At 35.5% G+C, this 17,418-nt stretch overlaps 3 long non-coding RNA genes across 3 annotated transcripts; 2 read left to right on the top strand and 1 right to left on the bottom strand.

The window, feature by feature from the left end:
- The first annotated feature begins 77 nt into the window (after positions 1 to 77).
- On the top strand, positions 78 to 3,382 carry LOC118438815. Its single transcript, XR_004837076.1, has 2 exons — positions 78 to 3,121; positions 3,217 to 3,382. It is a non-coding gene; the product is annotated as an uncharacterized LOC118438815 (long non-coding RNA).
- A 90-nt stretch (positions 3,383 to 3,472) lies between these two features.
- LOC110859571 lies at positions 3,473 to 13,195 on the bottom strand. The gene is made up of 5 exons (XR_002548876.2): positions 12,922 to 13,195; positions 11,421 to 11,517; positions 10,513 to 10,592; positions 5,246 to 10,380; positions 3,473 to 5,150 (listed from the first exon to the last, which is right to left on the bottom strand). It is a non-coding gene; the product is annotated as an uncharacterized LOC110859571 (long non-coding RNA).
- A 694-nt stretch (positions 13,196 to 13,889) lies between these two features.
- On the top strand, positions 13,890 to 16,267 carry LOC118438789. The gene is made up of 2 exons (XR_004837064.1): positions 13,890 to 14,141; positions 15,030 to 16,267. It is a non-coding gene; the product is annotated as an uncharacterized LOC118438789 (long non-coding RNA).
- The last annotated feature ends 1,151 nt before the right edge of the window (positions 16,268 to 17,418 follow it).

A 17,418-nucleotide genomic window follows, 5' to 3' on the forward strand; every position in this document is an offset into this window, starting at 1 on the left:
AAAACTGGATAGTCCTACCCCATCACCGAGAACAAGGAAGAGTAAACTAACTTTAGGACCACAGCCTTTAGCTCGTTTGAACAACGATGAACGTGATCCCGTGTATTTAGGGCTACCAGAGTTTTCTAAACTTCTAGATGATTGATTTTAAATTTTAATCGTCAGGAAGTAAACCAGCTGAACCTATGAAAGACAAAAATTCCAAAGTTCCTCAACGTCCAGACCAGAACCATCAGGGACTTCACCCTCGGATCAACCGATTTCCTCGCGAACATCCACCCCAAACACCATTTGAGACTTGCCCATTGCCTGTTGTTCTGCGTGAACATCTGAACTATCAGTAACCAAATTGGGCTGGTACAATTCTCTTTACGAATTTGCCATCACTCTTCCTCCAACTCTTTCAGTAATGATATGTACAAATAATAGTGACACACATCATTTTCCTTTGATTCAGCCTGATACATAAATCTCTTGTGGGCTTGTGGTGTGTGGGTAGTCGAAATAACCTGTGGTTGTGCCATTGTTCTTGGCTCCACTTACCCACCCATATCTCCTCCTTTTCCATCCATCACAGGGGCAGATGCTAATATATATTTCAGCCTCCCATCATCAATATAGCTATACCATCTCGTTGGAGTTCTTTCAATAATTCTGACTTATGTATATAACTCGGGCCCACCATCTTAACACTAAACTTTTTGCTACTCTCGGGCACCCTAACCTCAATTCAATTTATAATGCGTCCTGGTTACTAAGTGATGTTGGCCTTAACCTAACTAATACTCATCCTACTTATTTCCACGATTTCATGGCTAAATATCATCAATTAGTTAATCTCAATCTGAAAATAGTTTGGGTTTTTCTCTTATCCTTGTTTTGTTCTTATTCCTTTTATTAAAATTGGGTTCTTCATCAACAACTTATTTTCCTTCAGACGCGGGAAATAAAATGACGTTTAATTTGTATCTCAGAGTTATCCGGACATATACAAAGTACAGAATACATTTCATCCTGGTGAATTTGCTATACAAAATTTGCTTTTCAAAACGTTAATAGAACTATAGACTGCGTATTTTAAATACAGCCAAAATACGTTTTCAAGTCTACAATAAATAACAAAAACCGCTTGTTGCACCATAAAATTAGACCACCAAGCCCAATGTTAAGATATGCATATGTAGTGTATTTATCTAGATTAAATTGAATGATTTTGGGATTTCTTTCAATGTAATAGATTGCAATAAAATAAATAAAGAAAATTCAACGCTAGCACACGTTTCTTGTTTGTCTCCCGGCTTGATGAATGAGTTTCATCACTAATGCATAAATTCTTAACTTGACGAATGCTCAAACTAGTTTGCATCTTAATTTTCCTCACTTTGATACATTTCAATACATTTTATTCTGCATACCAATGATGGTGGCAATTGAAGTACACACATCTGTATGTCCTGTATGTACTTCAAGACCCTATTTTTTAATTGTAGAATATATGTAGAATTATGCACAACTTGACCGCCAAAATTTCATTGTTCATTGGGCTTGAGAAGTATAAAAGAAGAGGCCTATACCGCCAATTATTCATTTACATTAACAGTTTCACACCTCAAAGCACGTATCGCACCTTCAGTAAACCTTCACAAACATGGCGACTACACAGGGAGACGACAAATCTGCGGGCCCTCATTGTGAAACAAAAAGGCGATATTGTGAGACTTGTCATCAGGCCCCGATTTAGGGGCGGGCAACCCGGGCAGCTGCCCGGGGCGCCAAACCCCGGAGGGGTGCCGGTAGGCGCCCCGGAGGGGTGCCGGTAGGCGCCCCGGTTTACACTAGATATAATTGAATTTTCCTGTTGTAAATTTTGAAATTATTTTGCTTGGAGTTTTTATTTTTATCAAGTTTGGACAACTCGTTGCGACAGTTCTGGTGTGTTGAGGCACCACTGCAATTTTTGAAACGCGCAGCTTCTAAATTTTCACCCATGCTCTAAATAGAGGGATTTTATGCAGAAATTTGGCTGGGTTTTACGCAGAGAATTGGCTGGATTTTGTACAGAAAAAATGTATGCCGAAACAATTTATGCACAAAATGTGCAAAATTATGCATAATTGTACTAAACCTTTCTGCAGAATCATTCATACATAGTTTTTCTGCACAAACCATTCTTCCGGCCAATTGTGTAGAATTATTTCAATTCGACATACATACGATTTTCACTAGGGATGGAATAAATTTTACATTTTTACATTTTACGAGAATTTTAAAACTAAATCGGAGGGTTAGTGATAAAAAATTGCTTAGGAAAAATTACACTGAGGATGAATTTCGGGATATTTCTAAATTAGGTAAAAACGTTACCTAGTTAAAACTGCTCATTGAAATCTAGAAGAATACAGGAAAACTTTAAATTTTTGTAATTTGAAAATAAAACGCAAAAAAATAAAAAATCTTAAATAAACATGTCCCCAAGGGTCAGTGAGTCAGCGGACGGAGCGGATGTGCGCTTCGCGCACATCCGCTCGGCTTGGTTTGACCTGCATATGAGGTCAGCGTTAGACTTACCTGGCCTCTGGGGAGGTGGGAAAGTATGGTTTTAACTCGAAATAAACCGGGGAGGCCCAAATATATGAGTTGTATTTGAGAAATAAGCTTTTAAGTTGAATCTGTGGCCTACAAATATTGATCTGCTCAATATTACGCAAATTTTAAGCTATTCCACATTAAAACTGCTGGAGAGTAAAAAGTTTGCTATCTCATTGTATATGTCCATTCTAATAAGACCTGCGTAAAAATATTTTGCGCAATTATTTGATTGAGAAAAAAGTCACGTGCGAGCGCCGAAGGCGCGAGCGGCTATGGGCGCCTAATTTCTTTGCCCAGGTAAGATTTTGGGGTAGATCGGGGCCTGCTTGTCATACAACTTTCGTAAGTACATCATATTTACCTAGGACAGTGAAGAAAAGAAACGACTAGAGAAGAAGGTCGAGCAAAATTGCGAGACCTTCCACAAGATATTAAAGCGCCGAAATCAAGAGTTGTTTCGTGGAATGACCAACAGTAGCCGTGACCAACTGCTGCTGTTGGGTCACATCGCAGCTATTTACTTCCAATTAAGGTAAGAACAGTTATTTTTTATTCTGTATTATTTTACTTTATTGTTGCAACAAAATCGATTGGATATATAATTTCAATTTAAATTATTTCTTACAGTTCCCCACCTGCAGCAGCCCTGAGAATTCCCCAGCCAAGCAGCCCAGAACCCAACAACCATAATGCGTAATAGCGTATTATGTAAGAGTAATAATATATTATGTAAAGATGAAATGAAATTTTGTCCAGTCTTGAAAGATTGAAATAAATTTGGTTAAATTATGAATTTTTGATTTTTTACTCGACGGAATCTATTTATTTCATCAGCATTATATAAATATCCAATGATAATGTCAATTCAACCTGCAGCATTGACTTTTCGGCAATCGAACTGAAAGATTTGTGGGAATACCTGGTAAAGGTCTTTCAACGAAATAGACGATGTAGTTTATCCTAAGAATTCCATCATTGCAGATATATACACAGAGGTGGGAAGTAAAATGACACTTAATTCATTTATCAGGGTTATCCGGACATATACAGAGTACAGAAAACATTTCATCCTGGTGAATTCTCTACGCAAAATACATGTTTTGTAAAAATGTTGATAGAACTATCAAATGGGTATTATAAATACATGTAAAATACGTTTTCAAATATACAATAAATAACAAAAACCGCTTGTTGCACCATAAAATTAAGCAACATATAATTCTGTTAGTTTTTGAAATTGCTAAATACATATGTAAAGGGTTTATTTCTGACGAACGACGTAAAAATGTTGTAATTTCGTTTATAATTAATTCCAATAAGTGAATGAAATTCAAAGTTTTCACATTTTGTCTTAACTTCGAAATACAGGTATTACTTCTTGTGTAGTGTCTGTAGTGTGTGTTAGTGTCTTCTAGATAATGTAGTGTTTGTAATCTTATTATTTTATTTCACATAAATTTTGTCAGGAGAATCGGTAGAAAAGAAAATATATAAACAGCAGCTCATAAGATGCATGAAAATACAAAATGAAAATAAACAGTTATGACTCGGGAATCAATTTCTGAATGCGTTGCTATGAAACTGTACCGTCCTTTTAAGGAAACAAATCGAACCTCGGATACGAAGAAAAATGACTATTTCCCAGAGAACCTTTTTTCATTACTCAAAATTAGTTAAAACAAATACGTGGAAAAATTATGACGATCATTTTGGGTATCAATGTTCTTAACCTGAAGTAATGATATGATGACCACATTATCAACCAGTAGGTTGGTTTTGGAGGCCTGGTGTTTCAAACTAATTTGCGAGCATACACTGTCGCATATACTGTATTTATTGGAAGAAACTAAAGCAACAAGTTTGTCAATTTTTGGTTTCCAATAAACAAATAGAGGCTTGTGCTGCTTTGCTTAGAACTCTTATTCTGCACCCTTGCAACACATCAATTCTTCAACTTCAATGGTTTCTTAGAAACGTATTTTAAGTTTCTGCAGTGATACCATAACAGATTTATTCAATCTTAAAACCAATCAAACTATGTAAAAGAACTGGAGTGACCCTAGCAAGTAAATACGACCGTATCGCCGAGATATGAATTTAGGAGTGCAAAAAGTTTCGAGAGGCCGCAACAATATTTTTAATACCGATACCATACATACATGCTTTCTTAAACGCTCTTAAAAATAGTTCTCAAATTTCTTATTAATTCGGAAAATTTCCAAGCTTACTACATACGTATAAAAATTAACTAGAACCATAATGTTTCCGTACAAAATAACGTGACTCAGCCCTCCATTGATAGGGTGGCCCACTTGTGAGTTCTTCGAAACAAGTCGGGACGTAAAATCTGGGACTTCAGTGTCAGATTCGAGCACAATAAGGCACCAGAGATGGATTTCATATACCAAAAGTCGATCCCAAAAGGAGGAAACGGAGTCCCAAGTCCCAAAGACCTGCAGAATTGACTATTGTGTAGTCGAGATGAAAAATTTTCCGAAGTCGTCCAATATTTGAATTTTATCCAATAATTTGAATTATTCCACGAAGGAGTTTTATCCTAACTATTGAAAAAATATTTAGACGAGGAGAATTATGGCACTTAATTTGTAACTCGGAGTACTAATAAATTTTCCATATAAATTATCATAGTCTTTACCAGAGGTGTTGGCGATGAGTAGCTTGCGAAACTAAAGATAGTTTTGGCTAGCTCCGCAAGAACCGAGAACATTGGCAAATAACACGAGAGAGAGGACGACTTTTTGAGTCAGTGACAATCAAGATATACGTTAAGTAAGAATATATCCTTAGGTAAAGTTCCCTTGTACGGAGTAGTTAGAGAATAAATAAATAGGTAAGTACAACCCCGCAAACATAGTTGCAGATTGTACATAAATTGGCATTATGCATAATCGGCGGATAATTGGAGATTACATATTGGTGTACCGTAGTGTAAAACGGCAACACAGGGCATCTGGGCCATAATCCGTCACTTTTCTGTAATCCTTACCCACAACAACTTAAAGTCCCAAACCACCCCCCAGAAAAGGGAAACGTGAATTGACATTAGGTCATCAGCACTCGGCACCACCAGAAGCGTGGATTAACGGCCAAAGATAACGATAGCTTGTCTTCACGACCTTTTTATGGAGGACTGCCTGCGTTTCCCATGTAAAATCAATATAGCAATTCCTAGTCGATGGAGTAAAGTGAATAGGCCTCCTCTGGAAGAAAACAAAAATCCATAATCAGAACTGGTAAACATGCATATTTTATCCAGAAAAAGTAGGTCGCACAAGGACCCGTAACAATTCGGTTCTGTTTCAAATATTCCGTTTAACTTAAGGTACTCATTTGCAATACAAAGGTAAATAAGTTGAAAAAGACTTCAAACTAAAAATTAAAAAATCTAATTTTGCGAGTATGCGTTTCGACGCAAAAGCTGCACCTGTTGATAAATCCTTTCACCATTCACGGTTTCCAATTGATTGGAATTTGCGTATGTTACGTATATTTTTATGAAAAACAAAAAATCGCTAAACTCGCTAAAATACATATCTGATGAATACACATTTTGTGGCAACATTTACGCGAATGAAATTATATCACACATTTTAAAGAATTTGCATATATATCCCCAATTTCCAAATCCAAGTTGCACGTTACCTCATGATTTCCCTAATCTGACAAATTTACACGAATTTTGTCAGGCATATTGGCAGAACAAGATCAAAATACACAAAAAGGAACTCGTGAGAAGAATCAACAAATTCAACAAGCATACATAAATCTAGATAAAGAACATAAATCTTAAACCGCTGGGCCTCCTAAATAAAATTATGCATGTACAATTCCGGGCTGTTTTTTTCGGATTTTACTCCTATTGCTCGGACATAAGTTATAATTTTTTCACTTCGTTTTTTGACACTAATTTGCGAGCATACTCTGTCGAATAAATTGCAGTCTAAACTAATTTACCGACGTATCGGTATTTCACCACCGAGTGGTGAAATCAAGAAAGTATCCCTGACGAATACTTATGTAGCTTCCAGGGAAAATTCTATAGATACAGTAACGATAAGTTGACGTGAATACCCCACACGAAATATGTATCTAAAAATTTGAACCTTGAAAATGTACTTATAGAAAACCCATCTTCCTATTAATTGTTAAAATATTCAAATGAAACGGATAAAAACTGATCACTTAAATTATTATGATAACTTGACGTGAAAACCACGATTAATACCATGACTAACATACATCTGCAAATTATATAAAAAAATGTGAACCAAATTATGTACTGTCAATACAATGTAATAATAGCGAAATTTAGTATTTAAAACCAGTTTATGAAAATTCAAATATTAAAAATAAGTGAGTTCATCAGAACGAATCGTCAGGGACGACGATTTATGTAGAGGGTTGTGGAGTGTCGTGGACCAGCATTTCTGGTCCATAATGTCTCTCCTCTCAATACCGACCCAACCCAGAAATGGAGCTGGCTTGAAAGCCAAAGTTTATCCAACAAAACTAGTAAGCAAAGAAGAAATCATCATCGAGAAGACCCGGATTATAATTCTACAGGTGATTGCAGTTAGCCAAGATAGGTTAGTTAACGATAAATAAGTTAGTTTAATTATAGACACGAATGAATATTGAATAGCTGAAGGTTTTAAATTAAGGAAGATCATTATTATTATTTAAAAAGAGGGAAAAAACTCTCAATATGAGTGTATGTGGTGTGTTCTTCTAAACTCATTATGAGTCGAAAATAATTTGATGCCTAATTTGCAAATTACCATTTAGCAAACAGGAAAATTATGTCCAAGCTAAAAATTGTTAAATTTTCAACTTTTATAGCGTGTGAATCGTAGTATATATGTATAGTGTTTTAAATCTATCTTTCATGCAGCGTAACAACATTCTTATCCAATACATATGTTTTTGGACACAGAATCATGTAACTCTCGAGGAAGGAATCCTACCAAAAAGAAAATTAAATTTCTCCAAACCAAACACATCTACTGCTCCTACTATCGGTACTTTTCCAAATTCAAACAACGAGTATCTTACATATCTCCTCTTCATGCATAACCGAAATCCATGGAAAGTTAACTTTCCACATAAAATGGGCAGGAATAATGAGAGACATGAAACGAAAAAACTCTGCCATCTCCCACTTGAGGAAATTTTATGCATGGAATACATTCCAATTTAGTTCCTCGCGTTACAAAAATCAGTCCGGATTCAAGACACAAAAATACATAAATACTGCATTTGTATATTTCACTCGAAATAATTCAACAAGTGTGAAAAACATTCTGGTACAGGAATGGTGGTCTCAACCTCAGAATTGGAAAAGCATAAATACTCATTTTGCCAGAAAATGCAAAAAAAATAAATAAACGCAACAAAAATTCGATTGATTCCCCAAATGAATTTTGTGACGACTCAACCACGTACGTATGATTATTAACCAAACAATCAAACCTTCCTTTCTCCATTAATTGGATATAGTTACTTCCATTATGATACATATGCATAATTTAAAGAATGATCAGCAATAGGTTGTGAGTCGTTAAGGACGAGATATTGTAAGAAAAGGATGAGATAAAAATATGTAGTCGCGATACTTCTGTAAGTAGTCAGATTCGAACATAAATGTAGCCAAACTTACTAAAGCAATTAATTACAATAAGCAATTATACCGAAAAACTTTGCCCAACCATATTTTTAGGGCTTCTGTTGACAACTGCACCGTGTCCAAAAAGAACGCCGAAGTTTTTTATTACGATATAGGGAGTGGGAGTACCCCTGTTACTCAACAATTTCAAGAAGAAACGACTAAAATTGACTCTAATTGTAATACGACATCGGATTCCGTTCAAGGATCTTTCTCCTACCAGAAGGGAATTACCACAGGGACCAAACTGAATGCAATTCAAAGTTCTACCATTGGGCACGCAGCAAACAGCCCCAGCTTACCTCTCCTGTTCAAATCCCCGTACTACTGGGCACAAACATTTTATTCTTTAACTGTACATACAAAAATTGTCCAGCTACCAAAATACTGCATAAATACTTCTACAAGTTTTCAATATTGAAAAACAATGGCTTTCATACAGTCGGAGGTAACTGAAACCCTGCCTAATTACGCCACGTTGTCCAGCTCATGGGAGGAATAGGTTCATTACGAATGCTCACACTATACCGGGTCTGTCTGTGTCTCAATTTCAGAAGATTTCATGCATTTACATTTTGCATAAAATTCACAGTGACGAATTGAATGTTAAAAACTTTAAGATGGATTAAGTACTAAATAAATATTATTTTGCATGGCGCAAGGCCGATAATTAATTCCATTACCAATCTTCTTCACTTGTCAAGTCGAAATTGCAACTTGTAGGAAATAATCGCACTGGAAGCGAAGCTGACACAATGCATCGAAAATCGCGATAAGAAGACTGAATTTATAAAGATTTGAAAGCTAAGAATTAAATTCTCGATTTGCTTCAAAATATTCTAGTACTTGTACGTAGCATCCAAAAACAGTCCCATCCGCTATAAATTACTTCGTTTAACAATATGTTAGATATATGTTCATTTATAATTTAATTGCATTCTACACATTTTTAACAACACGAGCCAAGCAGTTAGTTGCATCATCCGAATACACTGCTGACAGTTCAGCCATTAACAGCAACAGTAGTAGCCCAAGCGATAAGGGAAGCCAAAACCCAGGCCTTCGCTCAATCAACTTGTTTCTCCCATAAGTAAATAAGTCAACATAATTAAATCCATAAAGCAATGTAATTAAACAAATCCAGTGAAATCAGGGTTCTTTGCATAGCTTAGCCTACTATTTTTTCTAAGCGTCAAAACTTTGATTGTTTGAAGCAATTCCTGACATAATTCTGAAATTCCCTTTATTCATATAGTTGAAACACTTAGTCGCTACAATTGGCTAAATGCTCTAGTCAAAAGCTTTGCGCCTGCAGAGATACTCTTACTGCCGATCCATTGCAGGTCACCTATTACAAACACGAGCCTTATAATGAACAAGATCTTCAAAATGAAAAATACGAAATGCACATGTTTGTATCTATCTCCTCTTCTAATTTTTGCCTCTCGGGTGACGTAAAGCATTGCCAAGCTTATTTACATATTAGAGCAAATTTTAAACTTGCTTTTCCCCGAACTTTCAAATGCGGTGCCAAATCGAATTTCAGTAAAGTTTGCATACACATTAAGAAACGCATTTAATTCTACATGTTACTCTAATCAGTTACAAATTTCCTACGTATTTTCGGAAGGAAGTGCTCAGAAATTTCAGAAATTAATTTCATGGTCATGACTTTCTATTTTTCTTCATGAATAAGCACTACATCCTTGCCAACGCAATATCGCTAAATAGCATTTGTTTTTAAATTGAGCCTACAAATTATTTTGTATCCTAACTACCAATTAATTGCCACTAATTTTTGCAGACTAAATATGATACCAGCTGCAAAAATACGTGACTGAAGACGTATGTATAAAGTTTTATTATTTGATCACAGAAATTTTCGGGCAGATTATAATTAAGAACTTAACGTTAAAACTGTACTAAAAATTATGACTGATTTTTAGTACGCCTAATTATGTTTCTGACGTTAATTAACGACATTAACTAAACACGTGTAAAAAATAATGATAGCCTTAAAATACGGTTCCCACGCTGTCCAAATGTTTTCAGACTAGAAACTGGTTTTTGGTTCCGGACGCACTGATTTTCTTGAAGGGGTTCCACGTCTGTTAATAACAAAGCATATTTACATTCGTAATACGAATTTCGTATGTAATAAAATTTTTAATATGTATTTATCAATAAATGTGCGAAAAATAGTAACATTCCAAAAATAAAAATATTTCGTCACAAAATACCTCCCAAAATCCATCAAAACGAGAAATGGGACGAGTTGAAGGGATTGCCCAATTCATCTTCAGTTCTTATCGACGCATTTCTACCAATAAATAAAACAATTCACTGGTCAACAACCCATGGAAGTATTCAAAAATTAACTATACTGTAAATCAAGTTAACGATGCCAATTTTACTCATATGTACTTGTGCACATTTTGCTTAAAGTGAACCAAAACGACAAGGTTCATTTATTATGACAATGTATATATGTACATATATTCTTTAAATATGCACAAATATTTTTACTTCATGCAATAGTTTTTTAAATGAACTTGCAAAATAACAATCAAGATTTTACATTAAGCTTTCAAATAAATTTTTGCAATTTACATACTACCGTGAGTCATGGTTACACTCTTAAAAAAATCAATAACCGTTGGTATTGATAAAAAAATTAATATAATTAAAAATATATAATAATATATAAAAATATATAATATATAATATAATATAATTAAAAATATTGTTAAAAAAATTAATACTAATTAGTATTGAAACAATTACTATGAAGTATAATTTAAATACCCGTTGTATACCAATATGGTATTAAAAGGTAATACAACCCTACTAATTGGTTTTAATTTTTTTCAATTCAACACCAGATCAATACCAAGGCGGTAGAGTCACGTATCAATACCGTTTGGCTTTTTCAATACCAAGTTTCTAAGAGTGAAAATCTTTATTTGCACCAACCCGTGCCCCACTTTGCTTTACATACCTACATAGTTGAATTAAATAACTTCATTTTATCGCTAATTTCTCATAATCTTTGTTTGCTTAATGACGCCTTCTAATTACGCAAACTCTTCAACATTTAAAAAATATTTAATTTCTTGCATTAAAAGTTCCCATAAAAATTTGTACTTACAATTTCCATTATTGTTGAAATCAATTACGTAATAATTACGTAAGGAAGACGACGAATTGGAATCGCGAGTAGCTTGAACATTTGTGAATTTCGACGCCTAAACACAAAGATTATTTAGAATTTTAAAATAAATTTAGTACTACATATGTAGACAAACTTAAATCGGAGGAAAGTTATGGATTGTCCGGTGAAAGATAGTGTCAAGGTTCCCCTTACTTTTTCAATCACTTAAAAACTAATTTTGGATAAGTAATAGAGCACCAAATTTAGCAAATTTGATAAGCTTTCTAAAACTGAAAACATAATTTGATTATCTCTTTTGGTTAAAAAATGACAGCACAAACTTTAGATGACGTGGAAAAATTAATTTGCCACTCGTGCGAAAAACTGATTTTTTCGGATCGGAAAAAGGCTCGTGACCACTTAATCCGTCAAGGGATGCACCCGACAAAATTCATCCCACACTAGACATATCTAAGGATCGTGAAAATGCAAAATTTAAAATTTGGCCTTGTCGGCCTGTCCGCCAGAGGACCAAAATACTGACTAGAAACGTGAAAAAATTTTTCTGAAAATATCGCAACAGATCCGTGAGGGTTGCGCCCAGACGACTAAAAATTTCAAAAACCTAACGTCCCAAAATCAAGGCCAATATAATAGGCTTCAAAACTTGCAACACTAAAACCTCGCCAAAATACAACGAAGATAAAAAAGACGTATCTAAAACAATTTTTGGAAAACTTTTTGAGAAACTGTTAAAATAGGCTCCAAGAAGTTTCTTGTCATGGATGATGAGAACTACTGCTCCGTTGACCTCGAATCGTCAATCCTGTAAAGTTCTACTCATGTAGAAGTAAAAATGACGTTTGTTCGAAATATTAATTCAAAACCAAGCAAAATTTCGAATGAAGTACATAAGATGGCCGGAAATCGATAAAAATGGGAATGTCTCAAATCCATTCGCTTCCACCAAGATTATGCACTCTGAACTTTATTTGAAAGAGTGTATCATCAAGACATAGACCCCCTCTATCCAAAACAAACGCGTTTTGTTTTGGCCGGACATGGCTACGTGCCATAGCACCAAAATAGTGACAGAGTACTTTCGAGGAAAAAAAAGTTGATTTCGTCAATAAGAAAGATAGCACCCCAAAAGTACCTCAGTGTCGACCCAGTGAAAGATTTTGGGCATAAATTGAGAAATAATACTCATGAAAAAATTACACCAAATAATTTCAAAAAATTTCGACGGGTTATGGAGAAATTAGTCATATGCGTCAGTAAAACGAGTGGCAAAGCGCTCGTGAGGGGTCCTCGACAAAGTTGTCTCTCCACCGGTACGGAAGGGGTATCTCAACCACTGAAGGGTTGAAAAACTTTGGTATGTTCATCGTTCGTCTCCCACCAAAGTTTCGTTGGATTTTATTCACGCATGTATTTTCTGCAGGTCAAACTAGCTTGACACTTAACTTCACCGGAGAGTCCATACTTATGTAGATACCTGAGCGTTATAAATCATCGGTTTTGCAATTTATTTTTTTTCATTTTTTGCAAACTCTAATCACCCAAAAGTTAAATGGGCTGATCGATATCTAAAGTATTGGGCCTTGTACCTGATCACATTGCAATTATAATACCTTCTCCTCCCCCACACTAATCCAATTTGAATTAATCTTATACCAGTAAAAATACCAGTAAAAACTTACTTTAAAAAAATTACTTACAAAGCACTGATTAAAGTATGTAAAATGGGAAACGATAAATACTGTCGCCAAAACCAGATATGCATGTAAATGAAACCATTTAATCAACTGTGTTCAAGGGGCCGTCCATTAATAACTTTCTTACTTTTCTCCCATAGAATTTTGCTCTCTTCATCGCTTTAAACCCATAAGCCCAATTTCTTCCAAATAACAACGTCACGTCTGAGCGGCCCACTGCGACATCAAGTCAAAACCAGAAGGAAAAAGTTATTTATATCCCCTCCCAATCTTCTCGATTCAAAGTGCACAGAAATGCGAATGTGCATGTTTACACATATTTATGTATGTATCGAGTCTAGAAAATGATGCAACTTCGCAAATTTTGGCACTTTCCGAATAAAAATTCGGAAAGTCATATACGTCGGCTTTACTTATTAAAACCCATTCGCCATTAAATTGATTTTTTAAATTTTAGTTAAAAATTAGACCCTTTCTAGAAGTGCCAAATTCTGACAAATGTTTCATTTACATGACATTAATGAAAAGCAGTGCTATTCATGAATCATCATTCCGGTAGCATTATAAACATACATTTGCACTCGGGCCACTAATGATTTAAGTAGATCCGTTGCGTTGATAAAAGAGTTTGCTCATGTTTTAGCAAAGCCACATGTAGAGCCGGAGTTGATCTTGTTCTGAATTTTCTCCGGGTTCGGATTTCTGCGAGAGATTTGTCCAACGTGTAAAAGCTGCTCACTTCTTTTCATACCACGCCATTCTCCATATGGAAGTAGATCAATCGATAATCATGCATTCCCAGCTGCTGTACATTTCCTAAATAATTTTGTGACATTGTACATATGCATTTCATAAAAAATTTGGCCATAGTTTTATCTGGAAAATTTAAACAACTCATAATTGTCGTGTTATTATGTCAATTGTCATACTTGGCCGAGTAAGCGTGGAAAATATCTCTGATCCAGTGGAGCCCGCACTGGACGTAAACTCCAATGTAGAGGTAAACCTAATTATTCACTAAAATATTCCTTATTTCCTATTTAGTTTTGCTATTTATGCATGAAGGAACGATTTAGATTTTTTCAGTTTTTAAATTTTGCCGATATTCACGTCAACTTTTCAAAAATTTATGTACATGTATGTATGTATACACAATCGAACATATTTAAATTTCATTTATTTCGTAACTCAAACTTAGATAATTTGTCTCGTAAATTTAGCAAAAATATATTTTTACAGTTAAAGGATTCACGTCAACTTCATAATGACTGTAAACCTCACTCGCAATTTTGCCAATTATGCTTATTTTTTGCTAATCGTGCAAAACAACAGTCATCTTTGATAATGTAAACGGCATATTTTTCGCCAATTCATCGTCTAGTAGAATTTTTGTTTCTCGTCTAATTTTCAGAGTAAAACGTTCTTGTTTTTAAAATTCGTCGCATGTCTCACAACTTCGCATGTTATGAAACACACATGTGTGAAACAAAAGTGTGTCAAATCAACACGGCCGGTGTCAATATATGACCTACATAACCGCCTTGGTTAAAATGTTGATTCCGAGTTATGATGATTTTTATACCGGTAGTTATAAATGTTATGTATAACCGGACGGAATCATTTCACTACCATCCGGAATCACAATCGTAACCAAGGCGGTTAAGGCATATGTATATTGACACCGGGAATGTTGATTTGACAAATTTTTGTTTTCAGTGTACTTGTACGACTCTTGCCATGTTTGAGACGCTTTGTTTGAGACGCTTTGACACCAGACACTTTTTTGCACATGCATTAAATTAGCGATAAATTTATTAATTAAGATGGAAATATTAGATTTTAACAGTTACGATAAATATTAACCAGAATAATTCCTACATATTTCTAGGACCCGCATCCCGAGATTGACTACTACCTCGTCCAACTTGACCCAGCTCCCACCCCCCAGATCTACACGGACCTCTTCTCGTACACTTTCCGCACCCGGAACGCCACTTGTGGCTTCCTAAAACGCTTCCTCGCCGCCTTAACCACGCCACCCAGTACTCCGATTGTGTAAAGAACATATTTTTACCTACAAACGGAAAGCAGTTTGAGAATGACGCAAAATTACCAAGAAATGAATATCGTCGTACTAATTCTTAAAAGACCTAAGTGCAGTCGATGCTTAATTGATGAAAGACCGAAGTGTTCAGAAAAAAAGTAAAAAATGACCTACGTGCAAGTATGTATTTACGTATGGCTAAATCGCGCGATATATGAAATATCGTTTTGGCAAGATATAGCCATATGTAAGTAAATACATACTTGCACTTAGGTCTTTTTTACTTCTTCCTGTACACTTAGGTCGTTTCTGAATTAAGCATCGACTGCACTTGGGTCGTTTCTGAATTAAGCATCGACTGCACTTGGGTCATTTCTGAATTAAGCATCGACTGCACTTAGGTTTTTTATGAATTAGTAGGACGATATGCATTTAGTAAAGTAGTGGAGGTGATAATTTTTTATGTTCACTATACTTATGTCCAAACATCGCATGTGTAGTTGCGCAGATCTGTTACGAAGGGCCGTTTTTGATGAATATCTGGACATTATCAACTAAATATTACGTGGGTTTTAAATTTTTTGAGATGTTCTGGTAGTCAATTCTTTCAACGTGGTATTCTACGTTGTCACAATATTTCTCGGCGGCACCTCGCTAACCATTTTCTTCTCCCAGTAATTCCGTAAAATGCAACATCGCGTAAATACATAGCTCACTCTCCACTGCACGCCTTCCCATTCCATCAGGTTATCCTTCAGATAATACCAACTACGACCATCACTACTAGCCCAGCAGGATGACGAGTTCGTTATTTGGCCACAGATTGGCGTCAAATCATACTGCAAACCGTCATGATTTCCACAGGCGTACGCTGTATCCGTCAAATTGTGCTTTTCATACGTGGCAATGTCATCGGCTTCATATTTGACACGATCACGGCATGAAATTGGCTGGACAACCCTGTGCATAAATTCATCTCCTCCACAGCATTCTTTAAATTTTTGAATATTTTCCACGTCCATATCAAGCTGACAGCTGTCCCGATTTTTATAACTGGAACAATCCAATCCTACTTTTCTAGTGACGCCAAAAAAAGTGACGTTCATTTCAAATTGTCTCGCACATTTTACCGTTTGTGTATTGTTTATCTGGTAGATCCCAATCTTATCTGCGTAAGACTGACAGCCCCATTGCTCAATTTCGGTAGGAGATACTTTCTTCGAAATTTTAACTATGGAGTCTGTCAGCGATTTAATATGCATGGAAAGGCGATGGATTCGGTTATGGTGCTCGGACAACTTTTCTCGATTTTTCGTTGCTCCATCTTTACCGCAGCAAGTTTTGAACTCGGCTTCGTTAATCGGCTTGACGTCAAAATGGCACCAGGTTGGTGACTAGATCTGCGGGCACTTGCCATTAATTGCACATGCGATGGTTTTTTCATCAGAGTTACACCTCCAGTAATCTCGCATCTCTAGGGAGGAAAGCAGTAGAATTTAGTAGTTACTCAAATACAGGGTGGTTTAAATGTCAGGTTACAATGGAAAATTTTTCAATGGGAAAAATTCGTAAATTTCCATTAGTCACGGATTTGGGATTGAGATTTCTATTAATTTTTATCAAAACTTATGGAACACTGATGACAAAATTCTTAAAATATTCAATTTCGGAGGCAAAAATTCGGTAACTAATGGAAGTTTTCGAATTTTGTCCATTAAAAAAATTTCCATTTTAACCACCCTATACATTACATGTTCAACTATGTCGACCAGGGCGATTATACGATTGAAGGAATTATCTAATTTATAAACTTCGAAATTTTTAATTACCATCTCTTCCAAAGAAAAAGCAATCGACGGCTCGATTCTCGGGAGTCTCATTTTTTGTTTATTTCTCGGTGACATTTCTGAAATTATAGATATACAATTTTTAATGTATTCCGACGACATTATAATCTATACCCATGGATGTGACACCGAAATTATAAAATCCTCGTTAGTAGCCTGCTTCGATAAAATGTGCACCTGGTTTGATGCTAACAAAATGGTTGCAACTTCGACAAAACCAAGTTCATGATATTTTGTAAACAACACGACTCTGTACCAACTAATATTACCCCATTTATTGTACAAAACCATACAATTGAACGGGTCAATAGCTTTAAGTATCTCGGTATCCTACTCGACCCAGCGCTGAACTTTAACTTACATTTTGACTCAGTTTACAAGAAATT

The sequence above is a fragment of the Folsomia candida genome, unplaced genomic scaffold (assembly GCF_002217175.1).
Source record: "Folsomia candida strain VU population unplaced genomic scaffold, ASM221717v1 Fcan01_Sc026, whole genome shotgun sequence".
Lineage (NCBI taxonomy): Eukaryota > Metazoa > Arthropoda > Collembola > Entomobryomorpha > Isotomidae > Folsomia > Folsomia candida.